Source organism: Girardinichthys multiradiatus, chromosome X, assembly GCF_021462225.1.
Source record: "Girardinichthys multiradiatus isolate DD_20200921_A chromosome X, DD_fGirMul_XY1, whole genome shotgun sequence".
In the NCBI taxonomy this organism is placed as follows: Eukaryota; Metazoa; Chordata; class Actinopteri; order Cyprinodontiformes; family Goodeidae; genus Girardinichthys; species Girardinichthys multiradiatus.
Window position 1 is genome coordinate 33,816,362 of NC_061817.1, and position 23,782 is coordinate 33,840,143.

The following is a 23,782-nucleotide window of genomic DNA, read 5'->3' on the forward strand; positions in this document are numbered from 1 at the left end:
TCAAGCTGGAAGTCTGCACTGAAGGTCACTCGCTTCTTTTACACAGCAGTGCTGACGAAGAAAGGTCATTTTAATTTATTTAATAAACACTTGGACTCGTGATCTTTTACTTCTAAAATGTTATGTTACCGAATAACCATTATTTACTGATCACATCAAATCTTACTTTTTTATTGGAAAAAGAGAAACCAGCTCATTGTTTCAGTCTACTTTTGTTCATTTTCCCCCAATCTCATGGGATTAAAAGTCTTCCACACGACAAGTAAATTACAATTAAACTGAGAACAACTGTCGGTTTAATTTCAAAGTTTAATTTCTTTGCTGAATAAATGAATTATTTTAGTTTTCTCTCTACAAACTTCATGCTAAGTCATCACAAGGTTTCAGGTTTAGCTTTTCTTACTCAACCTGCACATCCCTTTTATATCCTGCTGAAAAAAAAACCTTTCATCCTCGGGCTTAATTAGTCTGTGATTGAAACAGAAGTTCGGGACCTGGAAAGAAATTGGCAGAAACTGGGTACCAAATCCAGAGCTCGGAGAGGCGGAGTCACAAATGAAAGAAGAGGCAGAAAGTGGGACAGACCTTTGTCACAGTGGATGGATCGTGGACAGAAAAGGTGATGCCAAGGCATCAATGACTCCAAACCAAGAGACATCTTAATTAACGTTATGAGATAATGACCGCATCTGAGCCTCTGAAATTCAGTGCACAAATGTTCTTCTTCAGTACGATTTGTATCAGATAAAATACACTGCTGGCTTTTTCCCTCTGTGGAACAATGAAAAATTAATCACAAAAGTGGGGAAAAAGGCTGATTTGCAATTTAAATTACTTAACACTTCCTGGCAATTAATTAAAGTCTATAAGAGTAAGTAGGGGCATAAACAAGAATTTTCTCACCATGTGTTTTCACTTGTGTGAGCTATTAACAGACAACATATATAAAATTAATGTTTTTTTTTGTTTGTTTTGTTTTTTTTTTTTGCATCTTGTCTCAACAATGAATGTCGAGTAATCACACAGTGAATCAATTTAAGAAAACACGACAACACTGTCAGCAGTGCTAACAGCCTCACAGCTTTCTAAGTAGACCCAGATGACACTTAACCAGAATAAAGCTAAGAGTCTGTTTTTTCCTAACCCTTTCATGACAGACATCAAGAGCAAAAGCGGCAGCAGGAAAGCAGACATAACAACTCTGCGACATGGAGAAGATGTGTGATAATCATATCACTCCCTCTGAAGAACTGTCTTCAAACAGTTCAGTTGTCATGGGAATTCAGTAAGTGCAAATGGGAGGAAAGAATAAAAGGTGATGATTCACATTATGTAGCAAAAATAAACAGTATCCTATTACAATTGCGTTTTGCAACAGTTTGCAACTTGTCCAAAGACAATTTAAGGACAAAGTAAGAAGTTAATTGAGGTGTTGTGCTTCAGATGAGGGATGAGGTCTTTTCAGTTCCTACTTGGGCTCAATTAGCACCTCATAATTTCAACAAAAAGATGTGGAAATCAGGATGAGGATGAGATAGCTTACTGACTGACAGGCCACTGCCGTCTGCAGATCCTAGGACACTACTTTGTCTACATAAATTATATATATAGTTTTTTAAGTCTACTTGGCCACTGCAATGCTGCCATGAAAATACATCAACAACAAAGAACAAGGAACTGGCAAAAACACAAGTCTGTCCTGTTGAGATTTTTCTCAGTTTGGAACGTACCATCAAAAAACATTTCTTCAAAGACAGTTTATTTGGTTAGCACCATTCATACCCAGATTTAGGTTTAAGGTAAACTTCACCAACATGTTTCTTCAGACTTGAAGTAATATTAATGTTTTGGAGTAGCCCAGGCAGAGTCCCAACTTTAATCTGATTCAGAATCTGTAGAGGCAGCTAAAGATGAGGGTAATGGCAAGAAGGCCTTCCAACCTGAAATACTTGGAGTGTCCCACCACAAAGATAAATTGTCGAAATACCAACAGAAACATGCAAAGAAGCTGGTCTGCAATTTCTTTCACTAATTATTGAGAAGTCTATAAATAATTTAAACATGCTTTTTAAAATGTAAATAAAAAAAATATTTTCTCTATAATTAATACTCATTTATATTTAAATATTTTTGAGATATTCCAGCATCATTTCCTGTCAGAAACAAACTTATTCATTGTATGGAAATAGCTTTGAACATAAATCTGCCAGGGGAATGAATACTTTTAGGGTTAACTATACACCTGCTGCAACCTAATTCTTGCTGGCCTCTATTTTATGAGCTAAGACCTAGTGCCTTATTCTCTTCCCCCTATTTTTAGAGACATAATCTAATAATAAAAGTGTTAATAACAAATGCCTGCTTTTAATTCATTGTGTGACTGATAATGCCCTTATGAAGCTACACAAAGTTGGACAGACTTACACATATTAAATCTTAAATTTTACAAAATAATCTGAACTACTATAAAATTTTTATATCATCCAGCTCGCAGTCTGACGTAAGTTTCTTACAGTTTTTGAAATCGCACTGCGTGTGCGATCCATAAAACTGTTGTGTCAAAACTGGCACTCAGTAATGCATTTCATGAAGTTCTGCTTTTCTAAGTCATCATAACAACTGAGTTACTTTTGGTGTACATATAAAACCACAAATTAAATGCCACATAGCAAACCATGTAAGAGCATTAAGTGGCAAAAGTATCTAAAATGTGTCTTTTCCAGCTAAAATAAATTTTTAGCTGGCAAATTGAAAGAAATTATTTTATTTTATTTTTTTGTGGATGCATCATTTGTCAACAAATCTCTTCAGTGTTGAAGTTGTTACTATAGGAAGAAGAGTCAAAGATAGCCAGTGTCAGTGGCTGTAAGGTGTTTAAAAATCAATTTTAGGATTAAAATGTATTATTTTATTATTATTTTTCTTTTAATTTATAATTTTTTGAATTGTGTTTCTGTTTCTAGATTTAATTATTTCAGAATTTTCAGGCAATTATGTTTATTTGTATGTGAAAACTCAATTAGAAGAGGTTCCAAAAAAGCTTCTAGAAAGGGAACCATATTTTGTACGGATATTACCTGTTCGTTGAAGATGCAACAACAGAGAACTGCACCTTAAAGGGACTGGTCATTTTGCTCATTCTGTACCTTTGGCAGTTGTGATTCTTTTCTACCCTGAGGTTTTGGTGTAAAAAAATATATTTCTGCCACACAACGTCAATTTGTACCTGTGTTGAGAGCCTTTTGTTGAGCTGGTGAAGCTAACTGACCCGTAGTTAACTTCAGCAGATTAAAAAAGCCTGAATGGATTACAGAAATGTTGCTCTGTTATGGAACATGTTGGATTAAGAAAAATGGGAATCTCTATCTCAATTTAAGACGTTTCTTTCTTTAGGAAATGTAAACAGAGACTATTTATTACTAATGCAAACCAAAATAATTAGATAAATCACTCATACAAAATGTTAAAGATAGTTTAAAATGTCAGGTTCAAATCATTTTGCCTTTGTTTTGAAATAATAAATAAAAATTGATTTACAGCAAATGTTTTCTAACTCACACAGTGTGACGTCTCCCCTACTTCTAATCTAAATAACTAATATCGGCTTAAAACAGGAAAGTTGGAAAAAGTTTTTTTGGAAGGTTTTTAATTATAGTGCTTAAAGAGCTAAAACAGCTTAAAAAAAGATCAAAAAACGTCCATAAATCTCTTGTTGGTTAATTTTCTAAAATAAGGTGAATGAGGCAAAGGCCGAGTGTGATTAAGAGGCAACCTTGGTGCATAATAACCTAGGGTGCAACCACCATGTGAGTAGAAAGACCACCTTATTCAGGGAGCCCCTACAAAAGTAATAAAAATACGTCAATAAAGGCATTTCCACAGAAACTACGTAACAGACTACTGTGATCTCATCTGGCAGCTTTTTGAACCAGGACAGGAGTGGCCAGAATAAACTAAAACAAGAAGTGTCAACATGAAGACCGGGAGGATTTAGAAGTCACAATAATAGGGTTTGCAGAGGAGGAAAAAACCTAACTATTGACAGTAATTACCTACAATGTGGCAATTGAATGAAGCAGAGAAAAAGGAAAGAGCACCAATACACCAAGGAAGCATGCCGATAGGAGCGAAAATCTGATGAACACCTTAAGGAAATAAATCTGGATCATCAGAACACATTCCAAGAATGCCACTGGAGAGACAGAAAACAGATCAGGGAAGGAAGTTGAAATACACTGACTGCTTGTTTGTTTGTTTATTTTCACAGCTGTGCTTTTTTGACAGCAACCTAATTTGATTATAGTCTGTGAATAAAAGTGCTTATTACAAGTCTACCGTGCCCTCAGTGCAACTATTCAGAATTTATGTGAGGGATTTTCATTGCAACATTCATCAAAATTTCAAAACTGACAAAAATACATCCTTCCATTTGACAATTATACTTAAAGTCTATCTAGCATTATTAAAAGATTCTCTCACATCAGTACATCAGCAACATCTCATAAAACTCATTAATAAGGAACACCTGTCATGTAACATGATGAAATAATAAAAGACGTATCCCCCAGCATAAGGACTGAATTTAAAAAATCCTGTATTTAAATTCAGTTTTAGATTGACATCTAAAGACAAACAGCTTCTTAGTTTAGCCTTTTGTTTGCTCTCATACAAAATTCATGCAAATTCATTAGTTACCATTCAAGTGTTGTGGCCAAAACAACCAAATTGTACTAACCATATAACCTTCTTGGTGAAGATAACGAAGCTCTTAGTATCAAAAAGTTCTTTCGAAATACATTCTCCTCCATGAAAACATAAACCACATTTACTTTGACAGCCCTATGATGAAGATTAATCATTCCAAGAGTCCCTCCTCCAGCTGTTTTGTGTGAAAAGGGACCACAGTATAGTTAACGAAGAAGCTAAAGAACAGAACTAATACATTTTATGTTGTTCTGTTCAATGCAGCCAGTGCAAGAAAAGGAGAGCGGAGGGGGCTGGGCCAACTCTATTCCACATCACTGTTCCATGGCTGCTTTCAAAAAGGTAAGCCAGATGAGGAGAGTGAGACCAGGAGCCCATTTATATTCATTACAGAGAGACTGTCTGCTCTCACTCTGCCAGTCCAGCCACCGTCTCTCTCCATCTTTCTGTCACATACACCTCAACTCTCCAGTGAGTCTGACAAACCAAAAGACAGATTCAACTTCTTCTGCATAAACAAGAGCTAAGTGAGGTGATGCTGCAGCTGCTTCAGCCATTAGGATGAGAGCTGGAGGCGGCCAGCTGGACAGGTTGTTACAATCGGTGTGAATGCAGACACATCACAAACACACACCAAGCAAACCCTTCACATCCCGCTGAAGGAGTGGTGATGTTTACATGGAGATAAATACTTCAGGGTAAATGTTTGTTTGTGCAAATCTGATCATGAGAAGAACGTAGAGTATTCGTACATTCGAACGTAGAGATTTCTTCATCTACACCTGGTCTGATTATGCACAGGTTGCTTTTAGACCATTCTCAACAGAAAATCTGCAAGTAGTTAAAATACCTATTTCACAATGTTGCTTTCAGTCTGTTATTTTTCATGCTTCTAGGATGCATAAAAAGGTTGCTTGCTTATAAACATTTTAGTCTTAATCTTATGTTTATGAGCTTGTTAATCTCACTACACAGCAAAATATAAAAAATCAAGTGTCAAAGCAAATAAAATAATTGCTTCATTTCATAAAAGTTAGTTGATTAGCCAAAGTGCCATAATGTGTTTTGCAATTTTATTTTTGACAGACCTAACAGGAAATGCAGTTCATACAGACTAAAGTTAAATTCATTCATGCTCATTTTCACCATTTAAACATCCTGCACTAGACGCCAAAATAGTTTAAGTCAAGTTATCAATTGTTCATGAAATAGCAACTGCTAAGAACAATTCAGGAACACCTATTAACCTAACAAGAATGCTTGTGGACTGTGGGAGCAAGTTGGACTACCTGGAGAGAACTCCGCATGGAGGCAGAGAACATGCAAACTCCTTGCAGAAAGGCCCTTTGGCTGGGATTTGACCCATTTACCTTCTTGCTGCGAGAAAACAGGACTACCAACTACCCCAGTAACCAGTAACTGCCCCACCATGCAGCTCTAATAGAATCCTTTTTTTTAAAGCACAGCATTATTTCACAAAACTTACACTTACGTGAAATTCAATGTCTGTGCCATGATTTTGGCTTATTTTATATACCCAATGTTTTCTTCATACCTGCGAGCCAGAATCAGGATCCATTCTGTAGTTGGAGCATGTTCCTGCATGCATTCAGAACCTGGTGTGAAGCCACAACTTAAGGCAATTTGTTATGGCCAAGAAATGAGTATTTAGTTTTCATAGAAAACTGGGAAGCATGCATTTATCATCAAAGGGTCCCCTTGAATTAGGAATACACAAAAATGTAATGACTATGGGAGAATTAGTGGAGACAATATTGTGGATGAATTAGTGAGGATTTATGATTGAAAGTCTCAGTTTAAGCCAATCCATCACTATCAGAAAGAACACTGTTTTTATGACCAAAATCTGCCACGCCCCAATTCAAGCTCCTCTGTTTAGTAGTGTTTAGTAAAAAGTCAAAAGAAACATGATCCTCCTCCATGAACGTGATATATTTAACATATTAATGCACAAAACCACCCTAAAGTCATAAACAGTTCTAGAGAAATATAATTATAACTTGTGTGCATATAATAATCCAGATCATGGTATATGAAGAAGTGTTTAACTTCAGCTGAAGAAGAGACATTCCTCATTTTCTAAACAGTTGAGCATAAATTAAACACGATGCATGAATAAAAAAATACACATCAAAGCTGCAAAGACTCTCATACACCCAAATCAATGTATTCTTTTTTGAGAAAATGTTGAGTTTATCATCTAATACTGAAATAGGGCCACATGGCTGGAGCTGTTTAAACCACCAGCTTGTTGAAAAATCAAAGGTAAGGAGTGACAGAATAGAAACAGAAACCTTGGAATTCACTGAAGATAACTTAGCATCTGAGAACCAGAATATAAAATTTATCATAAAATAAAATGTCTACATTCAAACATTTAGCCAATTCCAAACTTTACTTGCAAAAATGACAGAGAAACATCTGATTCACTGAGACACTGACTGTTTCACCTCAGGGCACTGGTTACAGCTTGGAGGAGGAAAAACAGGTGCCACAGTGCTAAGACAGCGCCACCAGATGGATAGGGGGTGGAGCTGCGTGATTTGGCTGCAGTAGGAATAAAAAAGCTCCGATCAGAGCAGGGACCCTGGAGTGTTTAGAGGGTCACCTTGTGCAAAAACAGGCAGTGAATAAAACAGCTAGGTACAGAGACAGACTGCAGAGTTTAGAGGAACAGACTACAAACACTGAAAATAAGCCAGAAAACTGAGGTTAGACGGCAGAGCGGTACAGAGTTTCAATTTATGCTTGACACATTTCTGAACATGAATCAAATGCCTGGATGTTAGCTCCTCTTACAACAGCCCCACCACCACAACAAACCTCCTCCCTCTGGTGAGAAATCTGACAGAAGGTTAATGAAGCTTGTTATTATAAGGTGAGATTTCATTAAAGGCTTGCAGCAAGCATGTGCAAATACATCTTGAGGGGATCACAAAGACCAATCATGTGAAGTAGCAGAACCCCATTTCTAAAAACCTACAGAGCTGGCCGGAGGCACATATCTTGTCAAGTTAAGCAACAGAACATGGATCATACAAGAGAAGAAATGACAACCCTTTATTATGAGAAATATACTTTTTTCTGACAAGAGAATTAGCATGGACATGTCTCTGAAATCAATGACATGAACACTAAAACTATACAAGTTACTGCAGGAGTGACTGGCAGCAGGCCAGATGAGGCAAATAACTGTCTCTCAAGCATAAAAGACAGTTAAAAGTACCAGATGTGGAGCATGTACAAAATCATGTCTGCCCATTTTGCCCAAGGCACAGCAGACACCTCTGACACTCGGAGAGACAAAAGACGAGAGAAAGCCAGGATAAGAAAAAGGCCAGAAACAGCGAGCAAACATGCAGGACGGAGCTGAGCGCGAATTCAGAAGCGGGTCGGAGGACGCTGGAGTGTGTCGGATCCAGGGCCGCAGAAGGTGTGATGGATTAAGAGGCACCGGCAGAGACAGAGGCCCTCTGTGAACCGTGGAGCTAACCCCAGTGAAACAACATCACCATCACTCACCATATCACTGATGGCTTCTCTTGCCTTTTTAAAACATCTTCTAAACTCCCCATTTTCTCTCCTCTAATACCCACTCAAGATAGCTATAAAACCAGGCAACCATGCCGAAGCCACACCTTTAATGCTTTAGTGTCTCATTCTGATCCCGTTTCCTACTTTAGAAGATTTAAAAATGGAAGAAGTATTCATAGGAGCAAGTACCTTTACACATCATATTAACATAGACTGCTGAGACCATCTCAATGATGTTAATATCCAAGGTGCATTTTAAAGCTTTAAGTATTTTGTAGTTCTTATAGTGATCATTTAGGATCCATTTTTAAGGATAAGGAGTAACTGCACTGGTGTTTTGCGTTACATTTACATCAAAATCAGCATACTTACAGTGTTTTCCAAAGGTATCCATATCCCTGGAAGCTTTTTACATTTTGTCACTGTTGGGACCACAGCCATGGTTACAACAAGAAAGTCCGGTACGAACTTTTCTGGAACTTTCAAAATAAACCCCATTAACCTACTTCCAGGACAGCCAGGACAAGAGGTAACAGCGACATCACTGTCCAAATAAAAGCACCACTCTTGCTACATCCTGTCTTTTCTACACGAGTTCCCCAGGGGATCCGGACAGGGAGACACAGCGTGCTAATGTCTCTTTGCTGGCAAACAGACATAACTCTTCAAACTGGATCCAAGAGTGTCATACGATCACGTGATCATATGCACTAAGTTAAGTACGAATGAATTGCTGTTTGTGTATCCGGTATTCATTCATGAACGGGGTAATTAAGGTACAAGCATGGCTTGACTTTTCTCTCTGAGGTCTGCAGAATCAAACTGTGTTCTAGAGAGTTCCCAGCAGAGACCCTGTCTCTACGACACAGAGTGAAGCAGTTTTCCCGGTCTGAAGGAAGGACAACAGGACCGCTACACCGTGCCCACAGCTACGGAGGTTAGCTGGAAGCTAACCCTTTTGTTCACTGTGGATGCTTTCTTCAAACTTCGTCGCCTGGACAACTTTTCCTCAGTACGGTTCACCTGAGAGTTTAGGTTTGCACACGTGCTCAGTTTGTGTGTTCTGGGTTTGTTTGTTTTAAAGTTAAGAAAAACTTTATTTAGAGGGTGATTTTAAACACAGAAGATCGGCCATAACATGCCGTCCATGTTTATGCATTTTAACCCTTTTATTAATGGTATTTTAAAGGTATATGTGGTATTCTGATAAGCTATACACTTCTTTTGTTAGCTTTAACTGCTAACAGCTAATAACATGTGCTTGCCTGCTAAAGATCATTTACCCAAAAAGGTTGTTAGTTTTCAATCCAGTCAAATAATATTTCCCAAAATATTATTTTACCAAACTTGAAAACTAAGTAAACAACATTAAGCCCATTTCTCCAGAAAGATTTGGTTCTTATTCAAAATGATATTTCTTTAAACATTATTTTACTAAATAAAGGCAGCTATTTAAACACTGTTGAGAATTAGTCATCCAGAAGGTTGGTTTTATTCAGCAAATCATTCTTAAAATATGATTTTATTAAAATAATATTTTATCTGATATTGCATTGTGAATGGTTGTCTAATGGTATGCCAATTATTGCCTAAGTTAGTTCCAAGACTAACTTTGAGTTAATACTTTGTAGCTGCAAATCTTTTGGGGTTTCTCTCTAAAGGCTTGCACATCCAGAGATTTAAATGTTTTACCTATTCAAGTCAAAATCACCCAGTTTCTGCCAGACTGGATGCAGAGCACCTGTGAACAGCTAATGACTGGGCCACTGTAACGCATACAAATGTTTTCACCTATACCATTTCATTGTAAATGTGGCTGTATGTTTAGTGTCACTGTCCTGATGAAGGTAAATCTCTGCCCCAGTCTGCAGCATCTAACAGGTTATCTTCAAGGACTGCCCAGTATTTCGCTCTATCCATTTTGCCACCAACTCTGAGCAGCTTCTGAGTCCCTGTTAAAAAATGGCATTCCCACAGCAAGATGCTAGGTTTCACAGAGGTGATGGTGTGTTTAGGGTGACAGTCACTATTGTTTTGCATGTTGGCCCAAAAAGTTTAATTTGGTCTCCTCTGAACAGTGGATCTCTGCAGTTCCTCCAGAGTTACTATGGACCTCTCAGTTACTTTATTGATTTAAGCTCCACTTGCTCAGTGTGTCAGTTTAGGTGGACAGCCATGTCTCAGTGGGTTTTCGATAATGCAGCAGGATAACACATGGTATCAGTACTACTGCTGAAAATTGCAAAAACCGTATTGATTATGAATAATCCTTTTCCTGGCACTTTTTTTTATTTGCCAATATATATAGATATATACATATCAATATATACCCTGCCAGTCAAAAGTTGTAAACACACTTTCTCATTTAACGGTTTTCTTTATGTTTATAACTATTTACATTGTACGTAGATTCTCAGTGAAGGCATCAAAACTGTGAATGAACACATGGAATTATGTAGCAAACCAAAAATATCAAAAGAATATTAAATATATTTTAGATTTTAGATTACTTAAAGCAGTCGCCCATTGCTGTGATGACTGAAATATTAACCTTCGGCCGTTTCTCACTGAACCTCTAGGAAGTTCCTTCAAGATTCTTTGGAAAACCATTTCAGGCGACCACCTCATGAAGCTCATGAAGAGAACGTCAAGAGAGCAAAGCAGTCATCAGAGCAAAGGGTGGTGTGAGTGTTTTTATGTGTATGCATGAGGCTGGGAATGTGTGATTGTGACTGTGTGTGCCTGTTTTTGGTGTCAGGTTGGGTCTTGGACTGCTCCCTCTCCTGGATCAGTTTAGGCCTTCCATCAAATGTGGGGCCTATTTCCTCCCCGCCACACTATCTGCCGCTGGTCAGTCTCTCTGCCCGCTGGTGTACTTGGGGTTCTCGGTGTCTGGGGCTGGGTGCTTTGGTGAGTGCTGGCTCACTCCCAGTGGCTGCTTGCCAGGGCCTGGACCCCTGGGCTCTGTCGGGACTCTGCTTTGGGGAGTGATATGTCCCAGGGTCTCGGGTCTCTGGGTCCATGGCTGGATCTGCTTGGGCGTAGACAGCTGCTGGCGGCGCCTGTGGGCTCGTCGCTGCAGCTCCCTGGGGCTTCTGCACTGTGGCTGCTGGGTGGCTCCCCTGGAACTTTCTTTCCTCCATTCTTTTCTCCTTCTCTCCCCTTTTCCTTTTTGCCCCACCTTCATCTCTTTCGCGCTTCTTATTTTTTTCCTTTTCATTTCTGTTTCCGTGTTCGTAACCATTGAAATAATCCCAGAGCACTTTCTAATAAAGTTTATTTTTATAAATATCAAGCAGAGCTTTAAAACGCTAGCTGTAATGTTCCACTTGTGAAAGTAAATCTGTTGGGCTTTTTCTTGACACTCAGACAACAACTCTGAGCGCTACTCTGCCGGACAGGACACGGTTAAAGAATTAAAAAAGAAGAGTTATTTCACACTTTTTGTTTACTATATAGTTCCATTTGTGTTTATTCATAGTTTTGTTGCCTTTTGTGTGAGTCTACAAATTAAATAGTAATGAAAATAAAGAAACCCATTAAGTTAGAAAGTGTATCTTATCCACTCTCTGACAGCTTTTTCTCTTAAAACCAAATATTTGGCCAAATGGCCAAATATTTTAATAATATACGCCTAATACTTGAAATATACTAGCCTACAAAATATTGCATGCAAGTAGTCTTTTGGGATTGGGATATTGCCCATGCTTATGTTGCAATGACAATTGCTCTTCAATATATATTATGCAACTCTAGTTTGCAGCATACTCTTTTTAGATTTTAGGACTATGGCTTGAACACTTCTCTGATGGATGTTTAAAGCTTAGATTAATGTTTTATATCCTACCTACCCCTGCTTTGCATTGGAGGCTCTTAACTTGCATATATTTTAAGGTTTGTAAAGTTGACTTCAACAAACTCTAAGTTAATTTGATGTTACACAGAAGCATTTTAGGAGTCTGAAATAAGTTTTGTATGATCAAAAACGTGTTGTGGCATCCAGAGTGGACAACTATGTAATTCCAGTCTTTTCTCTTCAGCATGACCCTTTAACACCTTCTAATAATAGGAACCAAAGCTTATTAGAGAGTAACATAAATCTCACAACAGCAATCTCATGGCTGTAAAGAGGTTTGCAGCTCAGTGTGGCAAGTCAATGATTTTCAAAGGAGAAATGTTTGGAACAGGAAATCTAATTTTAATCTTCTCTTGTGTGATGTTGGTTGCTTGCAAAAAAAAGCAGGACACATCTGAAACCTTTGTTAATTTTCATCTCTTGATGCATTCATGATTCTTTCCAGAGCCCTGCATTGCTGCAGCCAGAGCCAGTTCTATTCATTTTGGTGCCATAGGCGAGAATGTGCATTATGGTTTTCTGAAATGGAGTCCTTTACATAAGGTCAAATATGTGGCAAAACTGTACTAAAAAGAAAATTAGAATCCATTTGAAAGCTACAGTTCACATTGTTTTCTGTCTCTACGGAGGTTTAGAAAACGTTAAAGTTTTGTCATTTTATTGGCTCAGTAAAAAGTGACAAACATTTCCTCAGTGCATCTGTCCAGAACACGTGAAGATTAGATTTATTTGTTGCTGAACATTACAAGCAAAACATGCAGCACTGGTTGCAATGCAGTTATAGAGTTAAACAGCAACTAGAGCATCTTCTTCAGCATTATTTGGCAAGACCTCGTGCCCTCAACATAAAAAAAGGCAGAGCTACACATGTACATTTTTGTAATTATCCTACTCAATTGGACATTTCTTTGAATCTGAGTATGCTATTTTGAACAACTGCACAATATTTTTCCTTTACTGTACAGTCTCTTATTCTTATTTTCTGCTTTTAAATTTTTTGTGAAACTACATGGTTCGACTTGTGTGTCACTTTCCTGCTGATGCACCTGAATCAATAAAGGTTATTTCTATTCTATTCTACTACATTCAAAAAGCACAAATATCCTGAGAAAGAGCAAAATATTCTCACTAAACAACGTTTAGATTGGCTCTGATGCTCACTAGCAATAAAGATATGGTCCAATAATTTAATCTGCCAACTATTTTCCTGAGGAACAGGAATATTTAAATGAGAATATGACAAATTAAAAGTCAGATTACTTTGTTAAATGTATTTAAGATAACAGATAAGAAAAAAATGAAAAGCTTAATCTTAAGTGTTTTTTCCAACCCTTTAAAACAGGGATACAAGTTTTCCAGTTTTTCTGTTCGCACTTACTTCTATGAAAAGAAGCAAATAAAGTATATTACCTGAGAAAAAACTCATGACATGACATCAGTGTGGCCTGCCTACTATGAGGCTGGGTTGAATCCAGAATTAATAAATGTATTCACGAAATTAGGATACTGGCTTGAGATATCCTCTTTGTAGAGAAAAACTGCCCTGGCACATGTAGGCAACCATCTGCTCCATATGATATGCCTTAAATGCCACAACAGGACACATTCAAAATAACAATTATTAATTTTTTTAGACCTGATACAGCCTCTCCTTGGCATGTTCACAGAGAAAATACAGTGCAACAGCAGGTAAGATCATAAACGGCTCCTCTAACATCCGTTCACGGCTGTTTCAGGTGGAAAACACAATAAAACTGATCTGTCAGAAGCTACTAGCTATTATTGCTATTATTTGTTTTGTTCTCTGTTGTTTATTTTTTTCTAGTTTATAAACAAGAAAGCATAACTTCATTAGAAGTGAAGTTATGCTTTCTGGTTTTGTGAGTAGCACTGTTGGCAAACTGAAATGGTGTTGAATAGCCAGGTGTGTTGTCTTTATTTTATTATCTAATGTGTAAATAGTTGTACATTATTTTGTTGTGCAAGGAAGCGATAGACCCATTCATTCATTCATTCATTCAGTTGTCACAACAGGGGCCTCTTCAGCAGCTGCCGCCCTAGACAACGGCCTATGAGGCCTATGCCAAGAACCGGCCCTGGCTGCTTCATTGAAGACTGAATAAGCTGATGTCGGAATTAGTGTGAAAAGTATCAAATATAAATAAGAAGATAAAAGGTGGTTTAAGTCTTTATCTCTCCACGTTTGCATCCTCTTTTGTTGTTTGAACAAATAGTGTCTCACACTCAGTGACTTCCAGCTGTGGAAATCAATCCATTTACAAACAGTACTTTAAAAAGTCAGATACAAACACCCTTTCTATTGTTAAATTAGTTAAAGTACTCCTTGGATGAATGGAGCATTAACAATGGAGGAGGAATGAGGTCCACAAGTTATTTTGAAAAACAAACCTTGAAACTGAAACCATGTGAGTAGATTGCCATCATCAAATGTGATCACATCACATCATGTGCCTTAAAAGTAATAAGTGGCATCACTGAATATCTTGACAATAAGCATGCTGTGCAACACTTTCCACTGATTTATCTCTGTGGTAGAGAAAGGAGCACAAGCAACAGAAATAACTGCAGCCTTGAGAGCATTGTGAAACAAAGCCTGTTGTCCACAGTGTTTTTTTCAGATGAAAGTACATTTTGGAAATCAAGGTCCCAGAGTCTGGAGGAAGAGTGGAGAGGCAAAGAATCTAAGCAACTTGGTCCAGTGTAAAGTTTCCACATTCGGTGATGATTTGGGAAGCCATATAATCTCCTGGTGTTGGTCCACTGTGTTAAGTTCAAAGTTTGCACAGCCGTCTACCAGGAGATTTTTGAATACTTTCTGCTTTCCTCTCAGACGAGCTTTATGGAGATGCTGATTTTATTTTCCAACACAACTTAACACCGGCCCACTCTGCCAAAAGTACAAATATGTATTTAATGGCCATAGTATTACTACGGTAGATTTGTCAATGAACTCTGTTGACCTAAGCTCCAGTGAGAATCTGTGCAGTACTCTCAAGAGGGAAATAAGAGACACCAGAATCATTGATGCAGAGGAGCTGAAGGCTGCATTTAACCAACCTGGGCTTCCTTTAACACCACAGCAGAGCCACAGTCTGACTGCCTTCATACCACAACACAGTGATTATGCAAAAGGAGCCCTGATCAAGTATTACGAGCATATGCTGATTCTTCCAAACTGATTTTAATTAGGTTGTGAAAGCTTTATTTGGTGGTTTGGGGGTGTCAGAACCTCCCGTTCTCCCTTGTAGTTCAGCATGCGTTCATCCACTTATCACTTTTGTCACTTTTTTTACATCACTGTTCTAAATGTTCTCTCACCTTTTATCTTTTCCATTTATTTTTTTACGCTGGATCAAGTTTTTTTTTCTCACAAAGTGAGATGATCTGGGACCAGAAAGGAAGGACTGAAAGGAGAGGGAACGGGGGAGCTGTTTTGTGTCCAGATCCGGTGCAATGATTCAATTTATAATTAAAATGCAAATACAAATACAGCAACAGGGAGTCTCTTTTCACCTTGTTTTCTCTCTGCTCCAACATTCTCTGGGGAGCACATCCATGCCTTGGATCTATGTACCCAAGTCAGTAAATCAATTTTTATATAAACCACTAAAATCAATTTTGAGACTCGGGCTACACAGAAACGTACGTTCAAGCCATTGCTTGACTAATAGAAAACGTAAGATGCATGGACAGACTCATCCAGCCTGTGGCGATGAAAAATACTTTTACTTTGCTGTGATGATGCAGGGATTCTTAAAAGTGTGCCTCCTTCAACAAACAACAATTATTCAGCAACAACAAAAAAAACTCTCTTCTCTGATATATTTATCTTCAGAATATTTGTGTTAAAAGCTTGAATCTTTAACTGAAAAAAGCGATAAACGTGGTAGAATTAGTCCTTTGGAAGAAGTGCCATTTTAAAGTAGTCTGACAAAGACAGTGCATTGAGAATAGAGGAGTTCTGCTTTAGTTGCCCTTCAGCATGACATTGTCATGTAACACATTTCCAGCTCAATTATCTGCATCCAGTGGATTTCAAACAGATTTAGCAAGGACCAGAGAGGTTGCTAATTAGCAGGAGCTGTGGCTTATAATGGGACCAAAAACAAAGCCTCTCTTTAACTCTGTCTTCATTCTGTTCAACTTGTCTAATCTCTTCTGATTGTTCTCTTTTCACTGAGGGTGTTGGACATCATGTATGCACTCTATTGGTAGCTTCATAAGCCAACAGGTTCACGCCTTTATGGACCAAAGCAAAAAAAAAAAAACTAAATGAGATGTCTGATCCGCACAAACTGAATGAGAAAAAAAGTAAACAGTGTTTAAAAATACCAGTGTACTTCTGAACCCAATGAAACAGATTCAATTATTATGTAAAATATTTATGTGAAAAATGAACTAGTGGAGACATTTTGTATTTATACTCAGAGATCATTGCCTACAACACAAAGAGTCCTTTGAATTATTGAACTGAACTAATGTTACAAAAGCTTTGGTTTAACATTAATGCAGTGAAATACAGCTGAAACAAAACTGAAAATGTTCCAAAACATTGATCTTCCGTATCAGCCTTGTTTGTTTTTCTTTAAATCTAAATTATAGCTAGGAATCATGTCAATTTTCATTGTCACAGAAAACGTAGCCTTGGGTAGCAATGTTTTATACACCTCACCAGATACCATCAATGCCTCATTTCAGCAAAGGACAATCTCATCAGCTTTCCACAACCTGCTCCTTACTGCTGGATGGCATTTTTTCAACACTGGCTGCTTGCTGGAAGCTTAAATTTAGCTATTTTACCTGAGGTTCTGCAATGAAATGAATGTCATACATCTTTGACAAATTGGGCTTTTATTAATACATTTTACAGTACAACAATGAAGAATGACTCAGTCATGCGCTTAATACGGTAATGTTGGCACAAAAGAAGAATGTCTCTAAACAGCAGAGAAAACAAAAAATTTCAGTAATAATCTATAAAACTGCTCATGCTTTTCTAAACACTGACCATTGAGTTTATTTTTGCTCCTTCCTCTTTCAGATCCTCCCACCAGGGAGGACTGCTACCATTTTACTTTAATCATTTATTTTTTACTAAATGATCAAGATGTAGCTAATGCACCAAGTTGCTTACAAAAGCAGCAATGACAAAAAAAGGTTACACTATTGGGCTCTTCTAAAATCAGCTTAGAACGCATATGCCAATGGTTTGTCAAAAATACGAGCATGCAAAGCAAACGACAACTGGAAAAAGGATGAGCAAAACTGACAATGTGAAATATAGTTACTTTCAGTCTATCTTGGCAATGAATTATCATGTGCAAGAGGAGCATTCACCTGAAGCTTCATCCAAAATTTCCCAGTCCAGAGCTTTGTCCCTCCATCATGTAAACCCATACCGTGAAGATTTCCACACAATGTTCTTGAGCTACATTGAAGGCCACATAAGGTCTGGAGGTCTGTAACTACTGACTCTGTGCTCCATGCCCCTCATTTCATATTACTGAGTTGCCACATAATATGACAATTCGCCATTGCTTTCACTTACACCACTAATAGCTTATTGTGGAATATTAATAGTCATGAGGAAATTTCACTACTGCACATTTTGTACATGTGGAATCCTATAATGATACCATACTGCCATTTACTGAGGTCCTGAGAGCAACTCATTCTTTCACAAATGTTGTGCTTGCATAGATGCTGGGTTTCATACACCTGTAACCATGGAGGTGATTGAAACACCCGAATCCAATCATTTGGAGGCTTGGCCTAATACTTTTGGCAATATCAGAATCAACTTTATGTCCCAAGTTTGTGCACACAAACAAGGAATTTGGCTTCAGTTCACATTTGTTTTCAGAAATATCAAAGGGAAATACAAATATTTTTGAAAATATCTGTATATACAGTGTTTTTACAAAAAAGAAAGAGATGGTTGAATTAGAGTAAATATGCATGGTATCGGTCTAGGTACTCTGACTGGTAAGTGTTCATCAGAGAGACAGTCTGGGGGAAGAAACTGTCCCTGTGGCAGCTGGTTTTTGCAAAAGGTGCTCTGTAGCTCTGCCCTGTATGTAAAAGTCTAAGTAAGCCACAGTAGACACAGTGTTGTTGAGAAGGTGAGGGAAGGCAGTGTGGGGGGTTTTCTCTGGAAGCCCAGCATCATCTCCACCGTCTTGAGCGGGTTAAGCTCCAAGTGGTTCTGACCTCACCTGTGGACTTGGACTGACACATCATTGTCTTGGATCAGACAGATAATAGTGGTGTTATCTGCGAACTTCAGGAGTTTCCCAGACTGATCCACTAAGGTGCAATCATTTGTGCATAGGGAGAAGAGGAGTGGGGAGAGAACACATCTCTGCGGGGTGCCGGTGTTGATGGTTCTTTTGCAAGTAAAAATGCTCCCCATTCTAACCTGCTGCTGCCGCTCAGCCGGGACGCTGGTGATCCACTGACAGGTGCAAGACGTCACTTTGAGCTGGGTGAGCTTCTGGTGGAAGATGTCTGGGTTGATGGTGTTGAATGGCAAGCCGAAGTCCACAAACAGGATCCTGGCATATGTCCTGGGTGGTCAAGGCCGTGCCGGATGAAGTGTAGTCCCAGATTGACTGCCTCATCTGGTGACCTACCCAGTAAGGAGACTGCAAGGTGTTGATGTCCTTCAGATGCTTCAACACCAGGTGATCAAAGGATTTCATGACCCCAGACATCAGGGCGACAGGTCTGTATTGATTTAGCCCAATGGTGGCGCATTTCTTGGGGACCAGGATGATGGTGGAGCGTTTGAAGCATTTGGAACCTCACACAGCTCCTGAAACCTGTTGAAGATATGAGTGAAGATGGGGGCCAGTGGTCAGAGCAGGCTCTCAGGCAAATATAGTGTGAATTTACTGCAAATATACAGTTTGGACCATCACATCATAATGGCTTTGTTAATGTCAGCATTTATTCACAGAAATAAAGAAACTGTGCTGTAGAGACACACATGAGAAAAAACAATAAAAATGGTTATGTTGAATTAACATTGCTAAATATTGCAGTATATTAGAGAATAATGATTGGAATGATTGCTACTTAACTTTACATATACAAACACACACATACATATTTATTATATATATATATATATATATATATATGCACATAATTTTGTTGTTGAAAAGAAGTGCTACTGAACAATCAGCCTTTCCATTGGCATAAGCTGATTAAATTCCAACAGAAACAACAGACACACACACACACGAACACACACATCTTCACAGGACAGAAGATGAGCCAATTAAGATCGACTGTTCACTTAACGTGTCATACTGTCATATTCTGCTGCAATAAGGGGATCAAGGGCAACATAATGCCGTAGAGGGTCAAAACTGGCATTCCTCACAGTGGCTCATCTTTACCTCAGGGAACAATATTCATTGTTTTTAACAGTTGTCACATCTAACTTCCCTTTCCGTAAAGAAGCCTAAATTAAGACAATTTTGCAGACCCGCTGAGGCAAAAAAATTACAAGACAAGGTCACTAATAGGCAACAGTCCAGGTTTATGTTTAATTAAATCATCTTTTCAGAAAGCAATTAGTATTATTGCCTTCATCTGACACCTCCAGTCTATTAATGATATTGTGTTTTCTTTTACAGTAGCAGTATTTTAGCTCTTTTGGAAAGCTCATTTATGCCAGTAGCAAAGTCATAAAAATGTTTTCACTGTCTGACATTAAATCAGACTAATCGTTTCCTGTTTTAGGTCAGTTAGGACTACCACATTTGTCTTTATTTGATAACTGCTAGAATATTGAGGAACAATTTTTTTTTTTAATGTTTTTTTTATTACTTCCTTTAAAGTCGGACGTTTACGTACAGTAAGATTACAATGTCTTTATGCAAATTAGGAGCCAGTGTTTCAGAGTAGACATCACAAAACCCTGATCTTAGTCCCAGCTGATCTTAGCTAAAAATGTGTGTACAAGCAAGGCAGCCAACAAATCTGTTCAGACAGGGGAAAAACTCTAAAGAAATGTATGTAAACCTTTGAATTAAAAACTTTAAAAAAAAATGTTTTCAATCTCTGAGACTGAGCAAGCAGTAATGATTTTGGTAGTCCTAACTGATTCAAAACAGGAAACGTTTAAATTCTGATTTAAAGCCAGACAGTGAGAAATAGGGTAATGTCTGTTTTTATGTAAATATCTGTTTTTATGTAAATATCTGTTTTTAACTGTGTATGTTATCTAGAAATAAGCATGCTGTATAATAAAACACAAGAAACTCAGTTATTTCTATTTCCCATATTGATGTTGCATCTCTTCACATGTTTTATGACAATTTGATAACATTTTGTAAATATTAATATTTCACAGTGTCAAGAGATGCATAAATGCATTTATACTCTAGGACAAGCATTTCTTTTTATTTAATTGAACAAGAACATTTTTACATTATTCATCAAAATGTTAACATAGATACAATTTTTTTTAAATATATTAGGTCAGAGAAATGAACTCATACTGCAGAGGAACGGAGCCAGAGCCTTGCAGACCACTGAGGGCATCCAAAGACAGGTGCACACTTGGCTCTTTGTCTTATTGCTTTGCTGTTGCTCTTTAAAAGAAAGAGGAAAGGTAGCTAGACTAATAAGTTCAGTACTATTCTTTGGCAGCACTTGGAACGGCTTGGGTCACTTCTTTGTGTGCCCCAGTATCTCTCCGCTTCCCAATTATCAAACTGATACACACATACACACACGTTTATGTGTATTCAGGGGAAATAATTAAATAAAAGACGGATCGTGTCACCTTTTAAACACTTATCTAGACATTAAATAACCACGTAGTTATACACTGAAGGTTGAAAATGTTTCACCTCTTTGGAAGAAGGGTCAAATCACTGCCTTGATAAAAAAAATTAACCAATAAAAATAAAAAAGCACTGGATTTATCTGCTTGCTGGAGATGACAATGGCATGGTGATTTGACCAGATAGATACGGCTGCCGCAGTAATGCAGACGCTGCACTGGTAAATTGCACTGGTAAATTGTGGTGAAGAGAGCTCTGCGTTCCTACCCTCACCTATGGGTATGAACTTTGGGTCATGAATGAAAGAACGAGATCCTGGATACAAGGGGCTGAAATTTTCTTCCTCTGCAGGGTGGCAGAGGCAGGGAGGAGTCAGCTGAGGTGGCTCTGGCACCTGTTCCGGATTCCCCTTGGACACCTCCCTCGTGAGGTGTTCCAGACATTTCCCAACAGGAGGAGGCCCAGAGGATGCCTCAGGACACACTGGAGAGGCTGCCTTTCAGCTGAGAACACCTCGAGCTGGAGGTAGTGGATGGGGAGAGAGAAGTCTGGGGGTCTCTGCTGGGACTGCTGCCTCCATGACCTGGTTCCGGATAAGAGGAAGACGACGACGACAAATAAAAAGCAAAACACAAAACAAACAAAACACATTTTAATATCATAAATAATGTAAATGAAGCTTTAATAACCAATATATTATACCTACGTGAAATAAGTTTTTAAGAGATAACTAGTTTAAATGTCTGTGGTTCGTTTATTTAAATAAGCAATTTGATCAGTGTTAAATCATCCCTTTGTTTTAATGCTTATCATAAAATCATTATTTTGGCTCAATGCTTTATGAGAAAATATGTTGTGATATTATACAGCTACAACAGGTAATCTTTTTTTTTTTTCTTAACAGAACCCCAGAGGTGAGATAATTGTAGACTAAAGACTAAACATTCTGTTTGACACCTAAATGCCAACGGCTATTCCTGCGCTAAAGTTAAACAAATAAAAAAACTGGAAAGTTACAGCCCCAAGTAAATACCAAATAAGTGGGATGTTACGATATCATATGTAGTAATCATCCTCCACCAGTTGAATTTGAGATCCGTTTATTACTTGCACACATGGGAACAGAGAAATTCAGCAGCAGAAGAATTAAATGCGCTCCCCTAGCACTATTAAGATAACACCAACAAAATAACTGCAGATGGTAGTAAAGGTAGCAGAACCCTGTATGTCACCTTTCCAGTCCCCACCCTCCTAATTCTTGTTAAGGTTACATGTGTTCCCCTCAATACTCTTCACAGCGCTGAGCCTTTTTCAAGGGTTATCAGATGGTGCTTGGTACTACAGTCAGCTCTGAAAGAGAAAAATGCCAGACAGATAAAGCTGCTAGACCACCACACACTCATGCACACACTCACACATTCCCACAGTGACATTTCAGGTCTTCGCAGTGAATCTTGGACCGTAACAAAACAGCTATACTCCAAATGCACGCCTTCGTGATTTATCTATTTCTGTTCCTTCCAGGGAGAACTCCCACCATTGTCAAACTTTCACCCCAAAACCAAATTTTCTGTGCCTTTTCGGCCATTTAAAATTATTTAAGTTAACTATTCTGAATGTTTTGTCTTTTGTCTAAATCGCTTTTAATGAAGGATGCATTTGGTGCAGCCCCCCTCTGAGATTACTGCTCTCTTTAATGAAGTAATTTGAGGCAGGCGCGCACATTTCAATCTCTGAAGAACGAATCCGAAGCACCGGAGAAACTGCTCTGGCAGATACCAAGATGGTGGCAACAGCAGACAGTAACAGACTGATGAATGGAGGCAGATAAAACAAGAAAGAAACAAGTCCAACAACATAAGTTTAAACAAATTATAAACAACTTAATATTACAGGATATTGAAGCAAGAAAATTTGGATTTTAATTGGTATAATTTTTAGTAAACATCATACACTTGTCCAAATTCAGCTTTCCTTTAAATTCACAGCGTAATTGTTCTCTAATTTTCTGTGTAACTTTCCTTAGTAGAACACCAGAAGCCAAAAAAATTCTATTTTTGAATAACAACCTGTAGTTATTCTTCACATCCTACAGTAGTCACGTGTCGTCTCTAACAAATCTAAGGTATTTTCGGTCATGCTGTGCAGTTGTGGGTAGGACCAAAGTGCAGAGAAGGAGACGCCAGGAGTCAGATGAAAGATGGTAAGTCCAAGATGTATTGTTCTCACTCACGGACCAGGCAGAGAAACCAGAACCAGGCCAGGACATATGATACATGACCAGGTACAACCAGGACACAGAGATAAGTACGACCAGGACACAGAGATAAGCATGACCCCAGGACACAGCGAGGAACAAAGGCAACTAAGGAATATATATACAAACAGGAAATCCCGGGAGAATCAATGAAAAACAAGACCAGGTAATTAGGAGAAACAAGAAACAGGTGTGAGCTAGGCTGTGGTAAACAGAAGAAGTGAAATCAATTAACAAATCAGAAACACAAAACTAAGGGTAAACTAAGGACCAGACCAGGAGAAATAAACAAAAACACAAACTCAAAAATCAGACACTGGCTGGATATAACATTTTCACAGGCTTTGATTAGACAGAATAACCATTAGCATGTGGAATCCTGGTAATTTCAACAATACATCAACCTATTATCAGATTTCATTCTTGGATAAGTTAATAATCTGTGGAAGATTATTTTTTTTATAATAGTATTCAAAGTTTTAACAGAGTATATATGGATGTGACATACCTTAATGACCTTGTACTTCAACCTTAAACACACAATAATGTCACTCCAAACAGGCAGCTATTTGACTCTGGGACAGTATCTGG

The 23,782-nt window shown here is 38.1% G+C and overlaps 1 long non-coding RNA gene across 1 annotated transcript; it reads left to right on the top strand.

Moving 5' to 3' along the window:
• The first annotated feature begins 1,052 nt into the window (after positions 1 to 1,052).
• LOC124863481 lies at positions 1,053 to 21,811 on the top strand. The gene is made up of 4 exons (XR_007037140.1): positions 1,053 to 1,285; positions 4,969 to 5,046; positions 20,626 to 20,699; positions 21,286 to 21,811. It is a non-coding gene; the product is annotated as an uncharacterized LOC124863481 (long non-coding RNA).
• Positions 21,812 to 23,782: the final 1,971 nt, after the last annotated feature.